At 46.3% G+C, this 19,698-nt stretch overlaps 1 protein-coding gene and 1 pseudogene across 3 annotated transcripts in view; one reads left to right on the top strand and one right to left on the bottom strand.

Moving 5' to 3' along the window:
• The first annotated feature begins 668 nt into the window (after nt 1-668).
• Nrros (negative regulator of reactive oxygen species) overlaps nt 669-19,698 on the top strand; it is a 31,928-nt gene continuing 12,898 nt past the window's right edge. Inside the window, exons 1-2 of one of the 3 annotated variants that reach the window (XM_070029933.1) lie at nt 669-765; nt 3,126-3,209. The gene's annotated coding sequence lies outside the window, so the exon portion shown is untranslated. Of the gene's footprint in view, nt 766-2,926; nt 3,004-3,125; nt 3,210-17,326; nt 17,435-19,698 lie in introns of those variants that run through there. The other 2 variants (XM_070029934.1, XM_070029932.1) reach the window with 2 other exon arrangements.
• Nucleotides 3,341-17,400, bottom strand: LOC138831844 (pre-mRNA-splicing factor SLU7-like; annotated as a pseudogene).

Here is a 19,698-nt window from a genome sequence, read left to right as displayed (position 1 = left end):
CTCAAGGCCTAGTGCTTGCTGGACAGGCACTCTATTACTGGAGTCATACCTCTATCCTTTTCACATTCATTTGTTTATAGATAGGGTCTTCACTTTTTGTTGTTGTTGTTGGTGGTCATAGGTTTGAACTCAGGGTCTGGGCGCTGGTCCCTAGAGCTAATTTGCTCAAGGCTAGCATTCTACCACTTGGAGCCACAGCTCCACTTCCAGTTTTGAGTGGTTAATTGGAGATGAGTCTCACAGGGACTTTTCTGCCTGGGCAGATCTCAGCCTCCTGGGTAGTGAGGATTATAGATATGAGCAACCAAGTGCCCTGCAGGGTCTTCACTTTTGTTTAGGTCCACCTTGGACCATAATCTCCCTACCCCGCCTCATGAATAGCTAAGATGACAAGTGTGAAAAAGGTATTAAAAACTTTTGAGCTTCTTCCTATTGTCTTATTCTGTAATATTTGGAAAGAATTTAAATTCAACAAACACATCCAATTGTCCTATCACTTCTCACAGCCACCAACCTGAAGACAGCAGCCGCTTTCTCCCAAGCTTTCTGTACTTCCACTCTGCCAACCAATTCCTCCTTTTGGCCAAATTTAGATTGAGAGTGGCAGTTCCCCTTATTACTTCCCCTGCTGCTCCCTGGAAGATGGAACTGCCAGCAGCAATAACATTAGCTAACATACCGAGCACTGGAGTGGAGGGCCTTAACCACCAGCTGAGGAAGGCACAGAGAAGCGACACACCTTGCTCGATTTTGTCCAGCTGGCAGGTAGTGAAGCTTGGGTTCTTCATACTCTGTATATATTTGCAGCAGGCCCGAAGTTGGCAAGGTCTCCTATCCCCAGCTCCTGCCCTTGGAGTTGCTTGTGTGTGTGTGTGTGTGTGTGTGTGTGTGTGTGTGTGTGTGTATGTGTGTGTGTGTGTGTGTGTGTGTGTGTGTGTGTGTGCACGTGCGTGCACACGCATGCACATTCCCACGCACAGGTAGTGGAGCTTGAACTCAGTGCTTGGGTGCTTGGCTATTTTGCTCAAGGCTGGTACTCTATTGCTTGGGTCACATCTTTTTTTTTTTTTTGCTGGTTAATTGGAGAGAAGAGTGGTATAGATTTTTTTCTGCCTGGGTTGGCTTCAAACCACAATCCTCATGTCTCAGCCTCCAGAGTAGCTAGGATTATAGGCAAGCCACCAGTGCCAACTTCACCTTTTGGGTTTCTTAATTTTGTTTCATCTGAATCACTGCCCAAAGCTACTTTTGCTTCCATAATTATTACAAGTAAAGTGACTTTACCCTCATTAACCCATCAACAATCCCAAGAACAATGAACACGTGCATGGGTCAGGCATGGTTACAAGATTTACAGAATTAACAATGTTTCATTAAAATTCTCTGAAGTATATATTGTTTTCATGGTCTTCTAAGTGTGAAACAAGCACAGAGGCCATCTACCCATGGAGTAGGTAACTTCTGATAATCCATCCAGTTGAACCTAAAATAGGACAGTTTATGCAAATTTTTTATTTCACAAACTTTCTATTAATTATTTTCAACAAATCCATATGGCTGACTTGTTCCCAGGTAGAAAGAAATATTATTTTACTGAAATTATCTTAAACTTAGTTTTACTGGCTGGCTACCAATCTGTTGTTGGGCACCAGTGGCTCATGCTCAAAATATTAGAGAAGCATTAACAAACAATAAATGTTAATAAGTAAAGTAATTGTGTACCAAACATAAAATTAAGAATTAAGCCAGGGGCTGGGAAGTTGGCTCAGTGGTAGAGCGTTCGCCTTGCATGCTTAAGGCCCTGGGTTCCATTCCTCAGCACCACATAAGCAGAAAAAAAAAAAGCTGGAAGTGGCGCTGTGGCTCAAGTGGTAGAGCGCTAGCCTTGAGCTGAAGAGCTGAGGGACAGCACCCAGGCCCAGAGTTCAGGCCCCACGACCGGACCCCAAAAAAAAAAAGAATTAACAAGCCAGGTGCTAGTGGCTCACACCTGTAATCCTAGCTACTCAGAAAGCTAAGATCTGAGGATTGCTGTTCGAAGCTAGCCTGGGCTAGTCCATGAGACTCTTATCTCCAATTAATCACCAAAGAAGCCAGAAATGGAGCTGAGGCTCAAGTTGTAGAGCAAAGCCTTGAGTGAAAAAACTAAAAGATAGCACCCAGGCTCTGAGTTCAAGCCCTGTTATTGGCATATACACACAGGAATCAACCTGTAAAACAGTATAAGTTCAGAAAGCTTTATTTTCTTCTCAATAATTCAAAGAATTGGATTTGCTATTATAATTATATAGAATTAGAATTTTTGAATACATTGAATAGTAAATATAAGTGAAACTGTAAATATTCTATCACATAACTAGTAAGTAAATGATGTTAACTCTTTTTTTTTTTGGGGGGGGGTCGGTTGTCCAGCCAGTTCATTGGTCCTGGTTGATTATTCCCTCAGTTTTGGTTCTGGGAGGGTCCTAGAGAAGTTATTATTGCTGTCATCACTTGAAAGGAGCAATCTGTTCCTTATGAGGTGATTACTCCTCCTCTGAGGTGAAGCCTCAGCATTATGGGTAACTGCCTCAGTTTGAGAGGTTAGCTCATCTTGGAGTGATCTGTCTTACAAGCCTTGCTGTTCCTTGGCAGTAGTGTCAGTCTCTTGTCACAAGATGTCTATCAGTGTTCCTCAATTTCTGCAGAAGAGAGAGACTCAGGACAAAAAAAAAAAGCTAAAGAGGCCGGGCGCCGGTGGCTCACGCCTGTAATCCTAGCTACTCAGGAGGCTGAGATCTGAGAATCGCGGTTCAAAGCCAGCCCGGGCAGGAAAGACCGTGAGACTCCTATCTCCAATAAACCACTAGAAAACCGGAAGTGGCGCTGTAGCTCAAGTGGTAGAGTGCTCGCCTTGAGCTGAAGAGCTGAGGGACAGCGCCCAAGCCCAGAGTTCAAGCCCCATGACCGACAAAAAAAAAAAAAAGCTAAAGAGGAAAATTGGGCAAAAGAGGACAAAATGAAGTGAGTTATGCCATGGACCGGTGCCCTCCTTCAGTAGTTCTTTCAGAGAAACACAAGTTCACATCCTTCACCTATTTCTAGATTGGATTATTATTGAGTCATAAGATTTTTTTTGTTTCCAGTGTTGGGGATTAAATCAAGGATTTGGAGCATGCTAAGCAAGTGCTCTACCACTGACCTACAGCCTCTCCCTGTGAATTCTGAATGTAAGTAAATTTGTTCTTGTTTTAGTGCACTCGTGTCAGAGGGTCTCTGTGATGGAGGAAGCTCTCAGAGAATCAGGAAGTTTGCAGCCCAGTGCTGTCAGGAAGAAGAAAGCAGTTAGCAGAGCATGTCCTTATTCATTTGTGGTTATCTTTTTTTTTTTCTTTTTCTTTTCCAGAGCTGAGGACCGAACTCAGGGCCTTGCACTTGCCAGGCAAGTGTTCTTCCACTGAGCTAAATCTCCAACCCCTTGTGGGTATGTTTTGTCTTGTTTTCCCCTTGTATACTATTCTCACAGTTTTAAATACTCCCATGATGTGGTGCCCAGGGCTGGCTGTGATTTGGGCAAGTGTAGCTGCCAGGTGTAGGGAGCCGAGGCGAGACTCCGCCCACTTGGTGCTTGGCGGGACGCCTGGGCTGTGCGCGTGCACGAGCCAGGTAGAGTTCCCAGCCAATCCCATGACACCTGGTGACGGTGAAAGGCAGGCGACCAACAATAGAAAGACCCGCGTTCCGATTCTCATATATAAGCGGCTGTGTTTCGGGTGCACGCTCTCTCGCGCCCAAGCTCTCCTACAACTAAAAGGCTCTCCAATAAAGCGTGATCTGAGAAGACTCCTGGTGTGGTAGTCGTTCTTCCTCGCTGGTCGAGTAGACGGTCACTACAGCCAGGAGTCCAAGTTCTAGAAGAGTTAGGAGGCATTTTACATAAGTAGAAATACAGTAGGTTGAATAGAGTGGGACGTTACTCCTTGGTACTGGGGAGGTGAGTCTTGTGTTTTAGAAGGAATGGGGAATAACTGAGAGAGGAGAGCCCAGGCCCAAGGCTTGTGTGTGTGTGGGGATGTGGGTGTGTGTGTGTGTGGAGGAAGAGAGGGAGGGAGGGTGCAAGGAGGCATTTGAAAACAGTCCTGGAGGAAGTGGTTCACAAGATGAATGAGAATCACATTGATGTGAGTGATCTTGGTGACTGTGGGGAGAGGTGATAAAGCTAAGCTGATGATAACTGATAAGCTTGGCTTCTTCTGGTTTGTAGGTGTAGAAAGAGTGATTGCTCCTCCATTTCCGCTTCACCAGTCCCCCCTCCTCTACTTCACCCTTCCAGCCCCAACTTGTGGCTAAACTGCCAATTAAAACCCACATTTCCCAGCATGCCTCGCACCACCCAGAAGCCCCAGTCCCAGCCATTTACCTTGCTCCTTAGCCGAAAGGGGCTCTAGCAAATCACCTTTGGCCCCTGTAAGGCCTCTCCCGCTCTGGAGCCCCCTATTCCACCTCCCACTGCATCCCCCAACATCCCTGACTATGATTGACCCTACTGCCACCTGATAGCAAGCCACACTGGATGAAGAACTTGGCCCATTGAAATTGTGCCAGGCTGTGCACCCCTCTGCAGGCAGCTGCTGGGCCTTTGCCCTTCCTTCCTTCTCTGGGCCTCAGGAGACCCAGCAGGGGACCCTCTGGGAGCTTATCCCTAACATGGAGAGCTTCTAGGTGGGAAATGAACTTGGGAGCTCTGGTCCTCTACTTCATGGCAGTTTGCCCTCTGTCCCACTCTGGCAAGGCCCTTCTGGTGTGTGACCAAGCTTTATTTCCTCACATCTCTGGAACCTCTAGCTGACCCCTGCTCCTGTACCCCTCCCTGTTCTAGGAACTCGCCACCACTTTTTGGCTTCCTTTGCTTTTCTGAGCAGCCAAAACTTGCCTCATGGGCGTGCCCGCCTCTCAACTGCCATGCCACTATGCCACAGCTGTTGGCAACACAGGCCAGGCAGGGAAGAAGGCAGGTTTCAGTTCTTGATAGGATGATAGGAGTCCACAATTCTGAACTCTACAAAGCTCTGAAAACCAAAGAGGTTTTTTGTTTTTTTGGCTTTTTTGTTGTTGTTTTTTATGTGTGTGTGTGATTTTGGTGAAAACTCACTTGTCTACAAAACCTAAGCTCAAGTGGGAAAAGCTACTCTATTTTCTATTGGATGTAGGTACTTATCATTTACTGTGGAGGGGCTGGGAAGGTGGCTCAGTGGTAGAGCGCTTGCCTTGCATGCCTGAGGCCCTGGGTTCGATTCCTCAGTGCCACATAAGCAAAAAAGAAAAAAAGCCAGAAGTGACGCTGTGGCTCAAGTGGTAGAGCACTGGCCTTGAGCTGAAGAGCTGAGGGACAGCGCCTAGGCCCAGAGTTCCGGCCCCACAACCAGACCCCTCCCCCCCAAAAAAAAACAAACAAAAAAACATTTACTGTGGAAACACTACGCATTGATTGGTGGTCTTGATTCTGAACCCTGTTGGAGGAATTAGGTAATATAAGGCACCCACAATGTGTTACCTCTCTAAACCATGAAAAACTGTGATCTTTGAAAGTCTCCGCTCCTTTGTCGAATTTAGGAGAAGAGCTCTGTATCTGTGTTATCAAGCCACACAAAAGAGGACCCCAGTAGTCTAGGCTAGATGTTCATGTGCTAGAATACTATGGAGCCTATCAAAATCACATCCATGAGAATGTAAGGAATAGAAAAGCAATCTCTCTCTAGATAGATAGATAGATAGATAGATAGATAGATAGATAGATAGATAGATAGATAGATAGATAGATATGTAGATAGAGAAGATAGATAGATAGATAGATAGATAGATAGATAGATAGATAGATAGATAGATAGATAGATAGATAGATAGATAGATAGATAATTTTTTTTTTTGGTCAGTCAAGGGCACTGTCCATAGCTCTTCAGCTCAAGGCTAGTGCTCTACCACTTGAGCTACAGTGCCACTTCTGGCTTTTTCTGTTTATGTGGGGCAGAGGAATCAAACCCAGGGCCTCATGCATGCGAGGCAAGCACTCTACCACTGAGCCACCTTCCCAGCCCCCCCAATATATTATTATAAATTGTATATGAAACTTACAAAAGAGTAGGCAGAATCAGGTCCCCACCTTATAGACATGTATGTACAAATATAGCATTACCTCTATACATGGAAAAAGCTTGGATGGCAACATGCCTTAATGTTAACTATGAGCACCATCTGCATGATGTGGGCCTATGATTTCTTCTTTTTGCCCTTCTTTACCAGTAGCCATAAAATATTATTGGAATCAGAAGCTTGAAAAAAACAATGACTATTCCCAAAACTAAGTTGGTTCTGATACTACTGTGTGGCCTTGAGCAGGTCACCAAGGCAGTCTGAGGCCAGATTTTCTCCTCTGTAAGTTGGGACTATTAATGCACACCCAGCATTCACTGGTATGTGTGTGGGTCATGTGTATCCCTGGGCAGAGGCAGCTATGATTGTGAGCCCTTTGTAAAAAATCTGCTTTCTCCCCCACCAGGTGTGAGAACACTCATGAGTGATCATAAAACAATACAGGCTGAGTCTCCCCATAATGCCTGCCATTTTCCAAATGGGTCCTTGCTGAGGATCACCCTGTCTTTGGGTCTTCTTTTCCTTTCCTTATCACACTGCCTTGATTTCATATGCACCAAGTGGGTTTTCCTCTTTTGCCAAGGTTAAACATCACTGTACAGATACTTGTCCCATCTCTACTCTTCTTTCCCTGCCCTACCCTGCCAAGGACAATGGGTATACTTCCATTGTATATGAATATACTGATCCTTCTCTTCATTTTTTCCTTCCTTCCTTTCCCCCTTTTCTTTTTCTCTTTTCTTCCCTCCTTCACTTCCTTTTCCCTTTTTCCTTTAATCCTCCCTCCCTCCCTCCCCCCTCTCTTCCTTCCTTCCTTCTTTCCTCCCTCCCTCCCACCTTCCCTCCCTCCCTCCCTCCCTCCCTTCCTTCCTTCCTTCCTTCCTTCCTTCTTTTCTTATTTTCTTCTTTCCTTCCTCTTCCTTTTATGTTCCTTTTCTTGTTTCTCCCCTTGTCTCTCAATCTAGAGTCTGTCTTGCCCTGGCTCTTCTTGAACTCTTAGGCTCAAACAATCCTTCATTCCAGCATCCAGAGTGGCTGGGGTTCTAGGTAACACCATTGCTGGTGAAATTACCTAATTTCTTTTTTTTTTAAACTTAATTTCTTGAAAGAACATTTGTCCTTCCCTGTTTTTACTTCAGTAACACCATTCAGTAACTAATCAACATGTGCACCTGGCTCCCGGCCCCATCACCCTACTGAAACTTCTCTTTGTAAAATCAACCATTTCTTCTCTCACTCTCCACACTCATGGAGTCCAAAGACGTTTATAGGCAGCTGGTCTACATCAGGTTCTGTTGTAAGGCCTATGATACAGTCATGAATAAACAGACAAGGGTTTTTCCCTCAAGGACACATAGTGGAGGGAGGCAGGCACATAATTAACAACTACATATATGTGAAATATTGGCAAGTGATCTAAGTTAAAAAAATACTATGAAGGAATGGAAATGCCTTTCTACAACTACTTAAAGATAATTTTTTTTTAAATACTGTAAAAGTAGGGAAAAGAAAGTGACCGAGAAGGAGCTGTTTGGGAAGTGGCGCTGTGGCTCAAGTGGTAGAGCGCTTGCCTTGAGCTGAAGAGCTGAGGGACAGCGCCCAGGCCCAGAGTTCAAGCCCCTCCACCAACAAAAAATAAACAAAAAAAAAAAAAAGAGAAGGAACTGTTTGGTGGTTTAGTCAGAGAAGGCCTCTTTGAGGAGGTAACCCTTGAGCAGAAGCCTAAGGGAAGTTACGGAGTGTGCTGTGTTGTGTGGGGTACACAGGAAGGTAAAAGCCAAAGACAGAAGCCTGCTTGGCTTGAATGGAGAGCTGCCAGGAGGACTTCCACAGAGGAAATGGGGAAATGGGGCAGGGGGTGTAGCCAATAAAGGACAGGGCAATTATGATTGTGAGGGTGATTCTTAGAATTCTTAGACCTTAGGTTACTAAGGGTTCTGGTGTTTGTTTTTCAGTTATGATTAAGGACTTCGAAATGACCAACAAATGACTTCCAGGGTCCTCAACCTCTCCACGTACTCTAAAGCAAGCATAGGCCCTACAAGGCCTGACACTGAGGATTGCTTGTTCACATACAAATATGAACAGATCATAGTTCCAGCCTGCCAAGACTCAGTGTCCCAGGGAAAATCCTCAATGCCTAGGATCCCATGGAACGCTGGACAGAGCCATAGACAGAGTCCTGTAGAAACAACAGATGCCATGCCCCTCCTCAACGTGGTCTTCTCCTGATTGTCATTGTCCTCATGTCTTCTCCAGTCTCTGACTGGACATTCTAGTTTAGGTCTTTCAAAAAGTCTTGCTGGAAATCTCCCACTGTTGTTCTCTTCCATCACAAAGCTTCCAACACTTCCTGTTTCCCACAATTTCTTCCCATGCTGACCTGATCAGTTCTATAGTTATTGTGTGGCCTATCTCCCCACTGTCCCACTGCTAGCCATGCCGTGGTGTTGACAGGATGCTTCTATGAGCATCTTGCTCTCTTTGTACAATGTGAAATCTTTGATTGTATGTTGATTTTTTTTTTTTTGGTCAGTTGTGGGGCTTGAACTCTGGGCCTGGGCACTGTCCTTCAGCTCTTCAGCTCAAGGCTGAAGAGCTCTACCATTTGAGCCACAACACCACTTCTGGTTTTCTGGTGATTTTATTTGGAGATGAGTCTCACGGACTTTCCTGCCCAGGCTGGCTTTGAACCAACATCCTTAGATCTCAGCCTCCTGAGTAGCTAGGATTACAGGCGTGAGCCACTGGTGCCTGGCTTGATTGTATGTCAATACTTTTGATGTCTCCAGAAAAGGAAGAGGGGTGTCCCCACAGAGGTAAGTCACCGGAGTTGGTGGCTGAGGAAGAGCATGGGCAACAGGGAACAACAGGAACAGATCTCATCTTCTAGATGGTTAGGAAAGAGGAATAAACATGTCAGGAAGGACACTCAGCCAGCCTTGACCCCCTTTCCATCCCCAAAGCTTAGGGGTCTCTGCACAAACCCCTGAGCTTTTCCAGGACTAGCATCATGGGGTGCTGGGTGGGTAGTATCACTGTGGGTAGCAGCCATTCTCCTTTCTGGTTTTGATTTTTTGGTTCTTTAAAACCTCAATCCAAATGAAGGAACTGAAACTCTGAAGACTCTTGCTCAGCAGCTGGTTGATGTCAGGCAGCAGAACAATTCCTAGTTAAGGCCCCAAAGGAAACTCCCTTCCTGTCATGTGCCCAGGTTGTGAGAAGTGGGGGAGCTGCTAGCTCGGGCCCAGGCAGAGGGTGAAAGTCAGGCTGGCAAGGCTGCTCTGTGTGTGTCAGAGGCAGAAAGCCCAACAGCAGAAAACACTAGAGATAAGAGCAAGAGGAACCAAGCCAGTTCCTACCGTGGTACCGCTGGGCACTATGAACTTTCTCCTCTCTTATATGGAGTGCTCTGCGGAAGGGAAACTTACCCCTGCCTCTCTATCACTTGCATATGTGCCCTTCACAGTCTCCTTCATAAGTCTCCTCAACTCCCCTGGTTCTGCAGTAACTGGTTATCGCCTGGCAGAACAGTGAGAAGGATGAACAGATGCTCAGGTTCCCTTTTATCTCCTTGGGAGACTGAGAAATGCCACAGGTGACAAACTAATATGAAGCTTAGTTTAAGAGAGAAGACAAGGGGCTAAAGCATGGCTTAAGTGGTAGAGTGCCTGCCTAGCAACCACAAGGACCTCAGTTCAATCCCCAGGCTTGCTATAAATAAATACCTTTTTTAAAAGAAAGAAAAAACACAAAACAATCCTCAGAAGGCAATACATAGAGAATCATAACCAGGGTAGATCTACTGTTCTTTCCTCTCTTTTCTCCCTTTCTCTTCCTCCTCTTCCTCCTTCTTTTTGCTGTTTTATGTCAGTACTGGGGCTTGGAATCAGGGCCTGGGTTTCTGTCCTTTTGCTTTTTCACCCAAGGCTCTACCATTTGATCCACAACTCCACTTCCAGCTTATTAACTGGAGATGAAAGTCTCATGGACTTCCCTGCACAGGCTTTTGAACCTTGATCCACAGATCTCAGCAACCTGAGTAACTAGGGTTACAAATACGAACCACCAATGCTTAGCTTCCTCCTTTCTTCTTTGAGCAAATGTTTATGAGCCTCTGTATGTGCAGCATGGTCTTTGGAGTAACACATGGCCACTATGCTCAGAACTTTACAGTGTAGTTGGAAAAACAAATAGAAAATTTTAAATCACAACTAAGAGCTGTCACAAGGCTGTCTAAACTTTAGCATTAGTATCATGTGTTTAGAAGAAGAGGAGGCTTGAGGTGGAGGTTTCCCAGAGTAGGAGGGGAACCAGCCCAAGGCATGCCTTTGAGATGGGGAGGGCTGGATGGGCAGGCTGAGACAGGCCTTCCCAAGCAAGGAAAGCTCCTGAGAGAGCAGAGTAGGGAAATGCTGTTGTGTTTTCACAGATAGGAACAGACTGGATGACACGCCCTGGCAGGTGATGAGCTGAAGGGTAGGAGGCCATAGAGAGGCACCAGCCCAAGAGGCACTTGGCTTCCCCTCTGGGAAATGCTGGTTCCTCTGGCCCCCTGGCATCTCCATCAGCTGCTGCATGATCCACTCTTGCTTTATTTCTAGAGGGTGGGAACAAACACAACCAAGGTCCAGGCTCCAAGAGAGGCCCTGCCTCTAGACTCTCAACTACTGGCCAGACCACCAAAATGCAAAGAAATTCTGGTTTGTGTGGGAGTGTCAGTACTCCCATCTTTCTGCAGTATACCTTAGAGTTGTAAAAGGAGTACCCAGCCAAGCACCCAGCCAAACTAGAAGGTCCTAAACTGTGCAGTCAGGCTCATAGCTTACAGCTTACAACTCTGTTGGTAGGAACTCTTTTGCTCAAGGTTAGCGCTCTACCACTTTGACCCACAGCTATACTTCTGAATTTTGAGTGATTGATTGGAGATATTAGTCACATGGGGACTGTTCTGCCCTGGCTGACTTCGAACAGCAATCCTCAGGTCTCAGCCTCCTGAGTAGCTAGGATTAAAGGCGTAAGCCTCAATGCCTGGCCTTCTCCTTCTCCTTTTCCTCTTCTTCCTCTTCCTCTCACCTCCTCCCTCTCCTTCCTCCTCCTCTTCTTCCTCTTCTTCTTCCTCTTTCTCTTCTTCCTCCCTCCTCCTCCTTCTCCCCCACCTTCTTCTCTTCCTTTAGTTTTTCTTGGTGCATCTCCACAAGCATTTGTGGTTTCTTCATGGACTCTTCCAGTCTCATTACTTATCACACATTCCTCAGAGTTAAGAATCTCCTTTCCTGCTTCTCCAGTGCAATAAGAATACTTGAGTGACAGCATTTGTATCCCCATTGGCCTTTTTTCCAGTAAGATCCCAGATGTGTATGTGTGGTTGTTGATCTTCGTATCCACCTCATACTTGGCACAGGTTACAGCCTGCTTCTGCCCCTGGATGGCCCCATACCTTGAGTACTTGAGTACTCCATGTAGAGATCCATGTAGACTAAGAGCAACTCAGCTGGAGGAGCATCCAGGTGTTTTTGGCCACTCTACAGGATGCTTTCTTTCTGGTGTTTTTTTTTTGTTTTTTGGTGCTGAGCCTGGGGATGCTGTCCTGAGCTTTTATGCTCAAGGCTAGTACTCTACCCATTTGAGCCACAGCACCACTTCCAGATTTTTCTGACTAGTTTATTGGAGATAAGAGTCCCATGGACTTTCCTGCCCAGTCTGGCTTTAAACTATGATCCTCAGATCTCAGCCTCCTGAGTAGTTAGGATTCTAAGTGTGAGCCACCAGCACCTGGCTCTGCTTTTCTTCGAAATCTTCTTTTTTTTGCCTTTGAAGTTGTTATACAACAGTTCTAATTTTGTCAGATCTGCCTACAGATGTACTTCTGAGCCCTTGTCATAGGCCTTTCAGGCAAACAACTGTGTCTGTACCATTGCAATAGTATCTCCTCTGCATCTGATGAAGTTTTCTTCTGCATAACATACTTTGGATTTGTCTCTGTACTGACATAAGAATTTTCTCTTGCTGCTTTAGTTTTTGGATCACAGTAGGCTAAATTTCTCAAATATTTTGCAGTATCTTCTCAAATCCTGAGATTCCAGACCATAATTTGTCTCTTAGAGTCAAAAATTCTGCCCAGGCATGTCAATATCTTGTGTAGTTATTTATCTTCTTCCTCATCTTCACTGTTGTGACCTTTTTCCATCTGAGCATTTGGTTCCTCTTCTCTCCACTCATGTTCTGGAGAACTAGCTTGTTCCACTAATTTTCCTGAGGCTAATTCTTCTTGTAGTTTCTGGGCTTTCAGCGTTTGTTTTTGCCAGGTCAACTTTGGCATCTTCTCCCATAATTTTCACATGTGTTCCTCTGGATTGTAGCCATTCCAGTGAGTTTTCTTCCTGTAATGGTCAAACATCAGCCAAGGTTCCATGTGCTCATCTGCCGGTAAATTTGTTGCCAACTCATCTGAGTCTCTCAAAGCAGTCCTTCTTGTGTGTCATGGCCCCACAGTTCTGGCAGGCACCTTTGCCTGGTTGGTGGCTATGAAATTTTCTTTTACACCTCTCTTGTGCCATTCTCCAGATGAAATGCACTGCCTTTGTTGCTCTGGTTGTGCCCTCTGAAGCTTTAAGGTGGGTCTTTTTGGTGGATACTGAAGAAATACACTGAGGGACCTCCATACTGCTTTTCAGAGTGGCTGAATAAGTTCACACTTCCATCCACAGTGTAGTAATGTTCCCTTTTGGCCATATCCCCACTTGCATCTGTTGTTACTAGATTTCTTGATAATGGCCAGTCTTACTGGGGCAAAATAGAATCTCAATGTTGTTTTGATTTGCATTTCTTTTATGGCCAGAGATGTTGAGCATTTCACGTGCCTATTGGCCATTCTTATTTTCTGTCCAGAAAAGTCCTTTACATCTTTAGCTTACTTGTTAATTGGGTGGCTATTTCTTTGAGGATTTGTTTTGGAAGCATATTATTTTATTATTTATTTATTTATTTATTTATTTTGTTGGTCCTGGGGCCTGAACTCTGGGCCTGGGCACTGTCCCTCAGCTCTTCAGCTCAAGGCTAGTGCTCTACCACTTGAGCCACAGCGCCACTTCCGGGTTTTTTTTGCTTATATGATGCTGAGGAATTGAACCCAGGGCCTTATGCATCTGAGGCAAGCACTCTACCACTGAGCCACCTTCCCAGCTCTAAGTGTATTTTAGATATGAAGCTCTTGCCTTTTGTATGGATGGTGAAGATCTTCTCCTATTCTGTGGGCTTTCTATATATTTTGCTAGCTATGTCCTTTGCCATGCAGAAGCTCTGCAGTTTAATGCAATCCTATTTATCCAAACTTTCTGGGTCTTTATTAAGAAAGTTTCAACCTGTGCCAAGGAGCACTGATGTCTGCCCTATTCATTCCTGTAACATTTTTGGGGTATCTACTTTTACCTCGAGGTCTTTGATCCATTTGGAGTAGATCTCACACTCTTTTGCTCCAGAGGTATTGTGAGATTTGAGCTGCTCACTTCCCTGATTAACCCCTGCTGGTGAGTGGAATCTCTTTGCTCGTTATGTCTCTTTTGCTACCATTTTTTGTGTCTTTGCTTTAATGTAGGGAGTCAGTCATCTGATGTTTGATAAGGGAGCTGAAGACATACAGTGGGGGGAAAAAAACCTCTTCAATAATTGGTGTTGGGGAAAGTGGGCATATGTATGCAGAAAACTAAAAGTAGAGTCCTGTTTATCACCATGTACAAATATTAACTTAAAGTTGATCAAAGGCCACAACGTCATACCTGAAACTTTGAAGTTACTGTAGGAGGGAGTAAAATAAACACCAGACATAGGCAGAAACTTTTTTTTTTTTTTTTTTTTTTGCTAGTCCTGGGGCTTTAACTCAGGGCCTGGGCACTGTCCCTCAGCTCCTTTTGCTCAAAGCTAGCACTCTACTACTCAAGGCTATCAAGGCTAGTACTCTACGAATTGAGCCACAGCACCACTCCTGACTTTTTCTGTTTATGTGGTACTGAGGCTTCAAACCAGGGCTTCATGCATTCTAGGCAAGCACTCTACCACTAAGCTACATTCCCAGCTTGGCAGAAACTTTTTGAAGAGTCTCAGGGGCACAACAGACTGGAGAAACTTGACAAATGGGATTTCATCAAACTAAAAAGTTTCTGCATAGCAAAGAACATAGTTACTAACCTAGAAAGACAGCCAACAGATTATTAGAAGACCTTTTCAATATATTTATTTAAAACAAGGTCTCACAATGTAGCCTGAGATGGCCTTCAACTTGTGATCTTCCTGCCTCCCAGTGCTGTTATTGAAGGTTGTGCCAATAAACTGAGCCTTATAAGTAAATGTTTTAGACAGCAGAGATTTCATGCATGCTTGAAGCACAAAGAAGAAACTTGCTTCTATGTTCTTTTTTTTTGGTCCTGGGGCTTGAACTCTGGGCTTGGGCGCTATATCCCTCAGCTCTTCAGCTCAAGGCAAGCGCTCTACAGCTTGCGCCACAGCGCCACTTCTGGTTTTCTAGTGGTTTATTGGAGATAAAGAGTCTCACGGACTTTCCTTGCCCAGGCTGGCTTTGAACCATGATCCTCAGATCTCAGCCTCCTGAGTAGCTAGGATTACAGGTGTGAGCCACCAGCGCCTGGCTGCTTCTGTGTTCTTAGGACAGCAGTGCTGTACAGCATCACATCACAGATCACTGAGCTGTATAAGCGCCTCAACCCTGCAAGAGCCTACCAGCGGTGGTGTGAGATTGCAGGGATGTGTAGAGCCTTTCTCTGTTCCTATATGGCCGCCATATTGTCACTCAGCACACACTGGCATTGCACACATTTTACCTTCTCCACTAGAGGGTCAGCGCTTAGAAACAAGAGCTCTAAGATACTATGCATCAAAGTCTTCGTGCTGTATTATTTTGGTTTTGTTTTCTGTCTTTTCAGGCAGGGTCTAGCCAGGCAGCCTAGGTTAGCCTCCTGAACTCAAAATCCTCCTGCCTCACACTCCATATTTTTTGCCACTCCCTCCAGCATGGTAGCTATATTAATAATTCATTTGTAATCATCTTTTTTTTTTTTTGGTCTGGTCCTGGGGCCTGAACTCTGGGCCTGGGCGCTGTCCCTCAGCTCTTCAGCTCAAGGCTAGCGCTCTACCACTTGAACCACAGCACCACTTCCAGCTTTGATCTTTTTGCTTATGTGGTGCTGAGGAATCGAACTCAGGGCCTCAGGCATGCAAGGCAAGCGCTCTACCACTGAGCCACCTTCCCAGCCCCTGTAATTGTCTTTTGAATTCTTGGCAAGAGCTAGCAGGGAACTTTATATAAATTAGATATTAAATTTATGCTGTTTATCATCATGGTACTAAGCAGTTCATAATGCAAGTTCCATTTCTTTTTCATTCTCCTGTTTTTAAAAAACTACTTTTTTATTGTTATTATAAAAGTGATGTACAGAGCAGTTACAGTTACAATAGTCAGGTAAAGAGTATATTTCTTTTTCTCTCTTTTTCTTTCTCTCTCTCTTTCTCTCTTTCTTTCTTTCTTTCTTATAGGTTATGGGGTTTGAATTTGGGGTCTGAGCTCTTTTGCTCAAGGCTACCACTTTGAGCCACAGTGCCCCTTCCAGTTTTCTGGTGGTTAATTGGAGATGAGTATCACAAACTTTCCTGACCAGGCTGGCTTTGAACTTAAGTATCTAGGATTACAGGCATGAGCCACCAGTACTCGACTAAAAGTACATTTCTTTTTTGGGGGGGAGGAGGGGTCCGGTTGTGGGGTCTGAACTCTGGGCTGGGCACTGACCCTCAGCTCTTCAGCTCAAGGCTAGCGCTCTACCACTTGAGCCACAGCACCACTTCTGGCTTTTTCTGCTTATGTGATGCTGAGGAATAGAACCCAGGGCCTCATGCATGCGAGGCAAGCGCTCTACCGCTGAGCCACCTTCCCAACTGAAGTCCATTTCTTTTTGGACAATGTTGCCCCTTCCCTCACTCTCTCCCAGTTCTTCCCTCCCATCCTCACCCACAAGTTGTATAGTTCATTTTCAACGTAGTATCCAGTGAGTACCACTGCTGCATTTGTTCACTCCTTATATCTCCATTTGCCTTGTTTTTAAGCCAGTGCTGGGCCCATAAGATAACTGATAAGAACTAAGATGTGTGGACAGAAATACTAGTGAATGGATGATCCTTCCTGTAAGGTCCATTCCTGGACAGCGAACAGACCTCGCCCAGTACCTGCGTTACCTAGGCAACTGGGACACCTGGAAGAGGTCACATCCGCATCTGCTGAGGTCACATCTTAACCTGATGTGGCCACACCTTTCTCCCACCTGATCCCACTTCCCTTTACCTGGACACACCCTTCCCCGCCCCCTACCCTATATAAGGCCTAAACCGGGGGCTGTTTTTCTTTTGCCAGCCACATGGAGTGCCGACCTTGCCTGGTCCCAGCAGGTCTACTGAATAAACCTACCCCTTACCTGAATACCACATGCGTGGTGCAGTTCTTACTCGGCTACCTCTTTTTAAAAACCTAACACTTCCAGCCTGTGGACTCCTCCTTGGAAACCCTGTGTGCTGCCCTTTCCTAAAGAGTCTGTTTCAGCTTGGTGCTCCAGACTTCCTGGGCCAGGACTCCATACCTATCCCCCCACTCTGACCTCTCCCCCACACACACACCCCAAAAAAGAAAAAAACTACAATAATAAAGCAAAACAAGGGCCGGGAAGGTGGCTCAGTAGTAGAGCGCTTGCCTTGCATGCATGAGGCCCTGGGTTCGATTCCTCAGCACCCCATAAACAGAAAAATCTGGGAGTGGCGCTATGGCTCAAGTGGTAGAGTGCTAGCCTTGAGCTGAAGAGCTGAGGGACAGAGACCAGGCCCAGATCAGGCCCCACGACCGACAAAAAAAAAAAAAAACACTGAAGAGAGAAAGCCTGGGGGGCCTGCTTAGCATGGCTAGAAGAGGCTAGAAGATTATTACCACAAACACCCGCCAGCCTAGGTCACCAACCCCGCATTCTCTCCAAGGCCACCCCCTCCGCAGCCCTCCCCTTCCCACCTCCTCATGCCGCCCCCAGGTTGCACTTCCCCCTAAGACGCCTGCTGTGTGCGCCTGCCAGCCCCTGAGCTGAGTCGCTGAGCATGTCGCTCTCCATGTGACTTCAGTTTCCGTCCTTTCCTTCCGCAAAGTGCTAAAATAATCTGATGCCCCAGAGCGAGGAGGCAGCTTACGCTGGCTGCTGTCGAGGAGGCCGGGGTCCTGGAGACCATGCGCCCGGGGGAGTCACCTGGGCCTGCAGGAGCCGTGAGTATTGCCTCCTCCCCCCCCCCCGCCCCCCCCGCCCCCCCCCGCCCACGCACCCCCCTGGGGTTTCTCCAGGTGGGCGAGCTGGAGCCACAGTGAGTGTGGTTGGAGATCAGGAGATCAGCCTTAGTGGGGCCTGGGCGTGTGGGTGGGGGCAGGGTTCTGGCTGCAAAGCTCCAGGCCTCTAGGCTGGGTTGGGGGCACCAGGCTGTGTGTAGGTGGAAAGCCCTCTCTCGGGAGTACTTAGGGCTGGAAGAGGTGGTGTGTGGTGTAGTGGAGAGCCATCGGGGCTTCCTTATCAGTCGTGGGTTTGAGTCCTGCCTCTGCCTCAGTTTTCCCATCTGCAAAGAGGGAACATGATGAGCTCTCCCGGAGCTGGACTGGGGCTACTTGGTGGATACTCTAGGTGCTGAGTGTTTGGATCTCCTATCCTGCCTCACAACATCGATTACATATCCCCCATTTCATACAGACTGATTTTAACAATACATAATTCCACATGGTGTTCAAGTGTCGAGTATGTGTGTTCAAGGCCATGGAGGTGCAGCGAAGGACACTGGCAAGCCCTGTCTTGGGAAGACTAGGGATACAGAGCCCCAGAGCCCCAGAGAGAAAGTGTTAGAGGGAGGCCAGAGTCAGGCCCTTCTGAGTTCTGGTCCTGGGCTCTTGTGTAGCCCTCAGGTGGGTTTTAGGGCTCAGGGTATGAGCAAACCCCAGAGCCTGGCAGGAAGGAATGCTGCTCTCAGGGCCCCTTGTGGGCTCCAGTTGCCTCCTGAGAGAAGTGACCACATGCTGTGTGGCTGGGACTGCAGGAGGCTGGGGCAAGACCCCAAGATGGGTGCCAGTGAAGGGACTCCACTGGGAGCGAGAAGAGCAGGACATGGGAACATTCACAGTTTATGGAGCTGGCCCTCCTCTATTTCCTGTGCCCCAATTTACTTACCAGAAGTGAGGCACAGAGCTGCTGGCCGTGGGAGATGATCTCTCACCGGAGTAGGTTCGTTAACAAGTCTGCTAGTGTTCCTAGTGGGCTTATAAAATTATGGATCCCAAAAACAGCAGCAGCAGCAGCAACAACAAACCTCCAGTCTTTAGGTTTAAAACCATAACCAAAAATGGCTTCAGAGAGAAAGTACTTCCAGCACATGGGTGCCCTCCCGGAACTTCATGTACACCTTCTAAACGTCTTCCCCTGTAGTTCTCAGGCTGTCATCCAAAGCCAGAATGCCCCAAATATGTCTCCGAATGTCCCTGTCCCAGGGACAGGCTCTCTGTGCCTGTGTTCTGAGGTCCATGAGGGAAATGATTCTTGCTCCGGGGTCTTCTAGACTCAGGCAGAATGTGCTGCTGGTGTGGATCACAAGCTGACTCTGGCTGCCAAGTATGTCCCACCACAGCATGGACATCTGAGCAGCCTTCACAGTGGTCAGATCCACCAGCCACCCACGCAGGGGAGGGTGGGCTTTCTCAGGACTGCTTGTCTATAACATAACTTCAATTATTTTCTTCTCGCCTGTTCATCCATGTGTCACTGAACCATGACAAAGTCTTCTCTTTTTTTGCCCTTGGTAGATTAAAAAATACACCTTGCCCACAAGCCATTTTTCTATTTTTCTCAGCTTAACCACTGGACAGATTTATGGGTCTTTTGTTGGGGGAGGGGACAGGGGGGGTCTCTGGGATAGGTAATGATTTTGAAATCTCATTCTTAGATCTTATAAAACTTCACACGCAACTATCAACCTGAGTTCAAGATGAGAATTGTTTAGTTAGTTGATCAATTAATTAGTTAATTAGCTAATTAATCACTTAATTTTACAGTGCTGGAACTGAAAGTTAGGGCCTTGTGCATGCTAGATCAGTGCTCTGCCACAAATCTACATCCTCAGCCTTAGCTAGTTATAGTTACAAGCACAGAAAACACAACTCCAATGGGATTTCAAGTAACTGAATGGCATTGAAAGGTTTCAGGCTTTCTGGATCCAGATTTGGAAAACATGTGCCAGGATCCCTGCCTCATTTCTTCAGCTCTTCTGTATAGATGTCAGTCCTGCACCAAGTCCTGGACCTGGTATAAAGTGGTCTACCCATGGGTGTTTGGCATCTGAGGCAGGAAGAGAGTAACTGCTTTGAATTAGTTCTAGCAAGTGTCCTTTGATTCTTCTGGGATCAGCTTCTTTAATGTATGTACTCAGCACCACTGAACTTCACATTCTTTTTTCTCTTTTTTGGTCCAAGACTGGGACTTGAACTTGGTATCTGAT

Source organism: Dipodomys merriami, unplaced genomic scaffold (assembly GCF_024711535.1).
Source record: "Dipodomys merriami isolate MVZ:Mamm:240054 unplaced genomic scaffold, mDipMer1.0.p SCAF_2, whole genome shotgun sequence".
Classification (NCBI taxonomy): domain Eukaryota; kingdom Metazoa; phylum Chordata; class Mammalia; order Rodentia; family Heteromyidae; genus Dipodomys; species Dipodomys merriami.
This window is presented reverse-complemented; position numbering and strand designations above follow the sequence as displayed.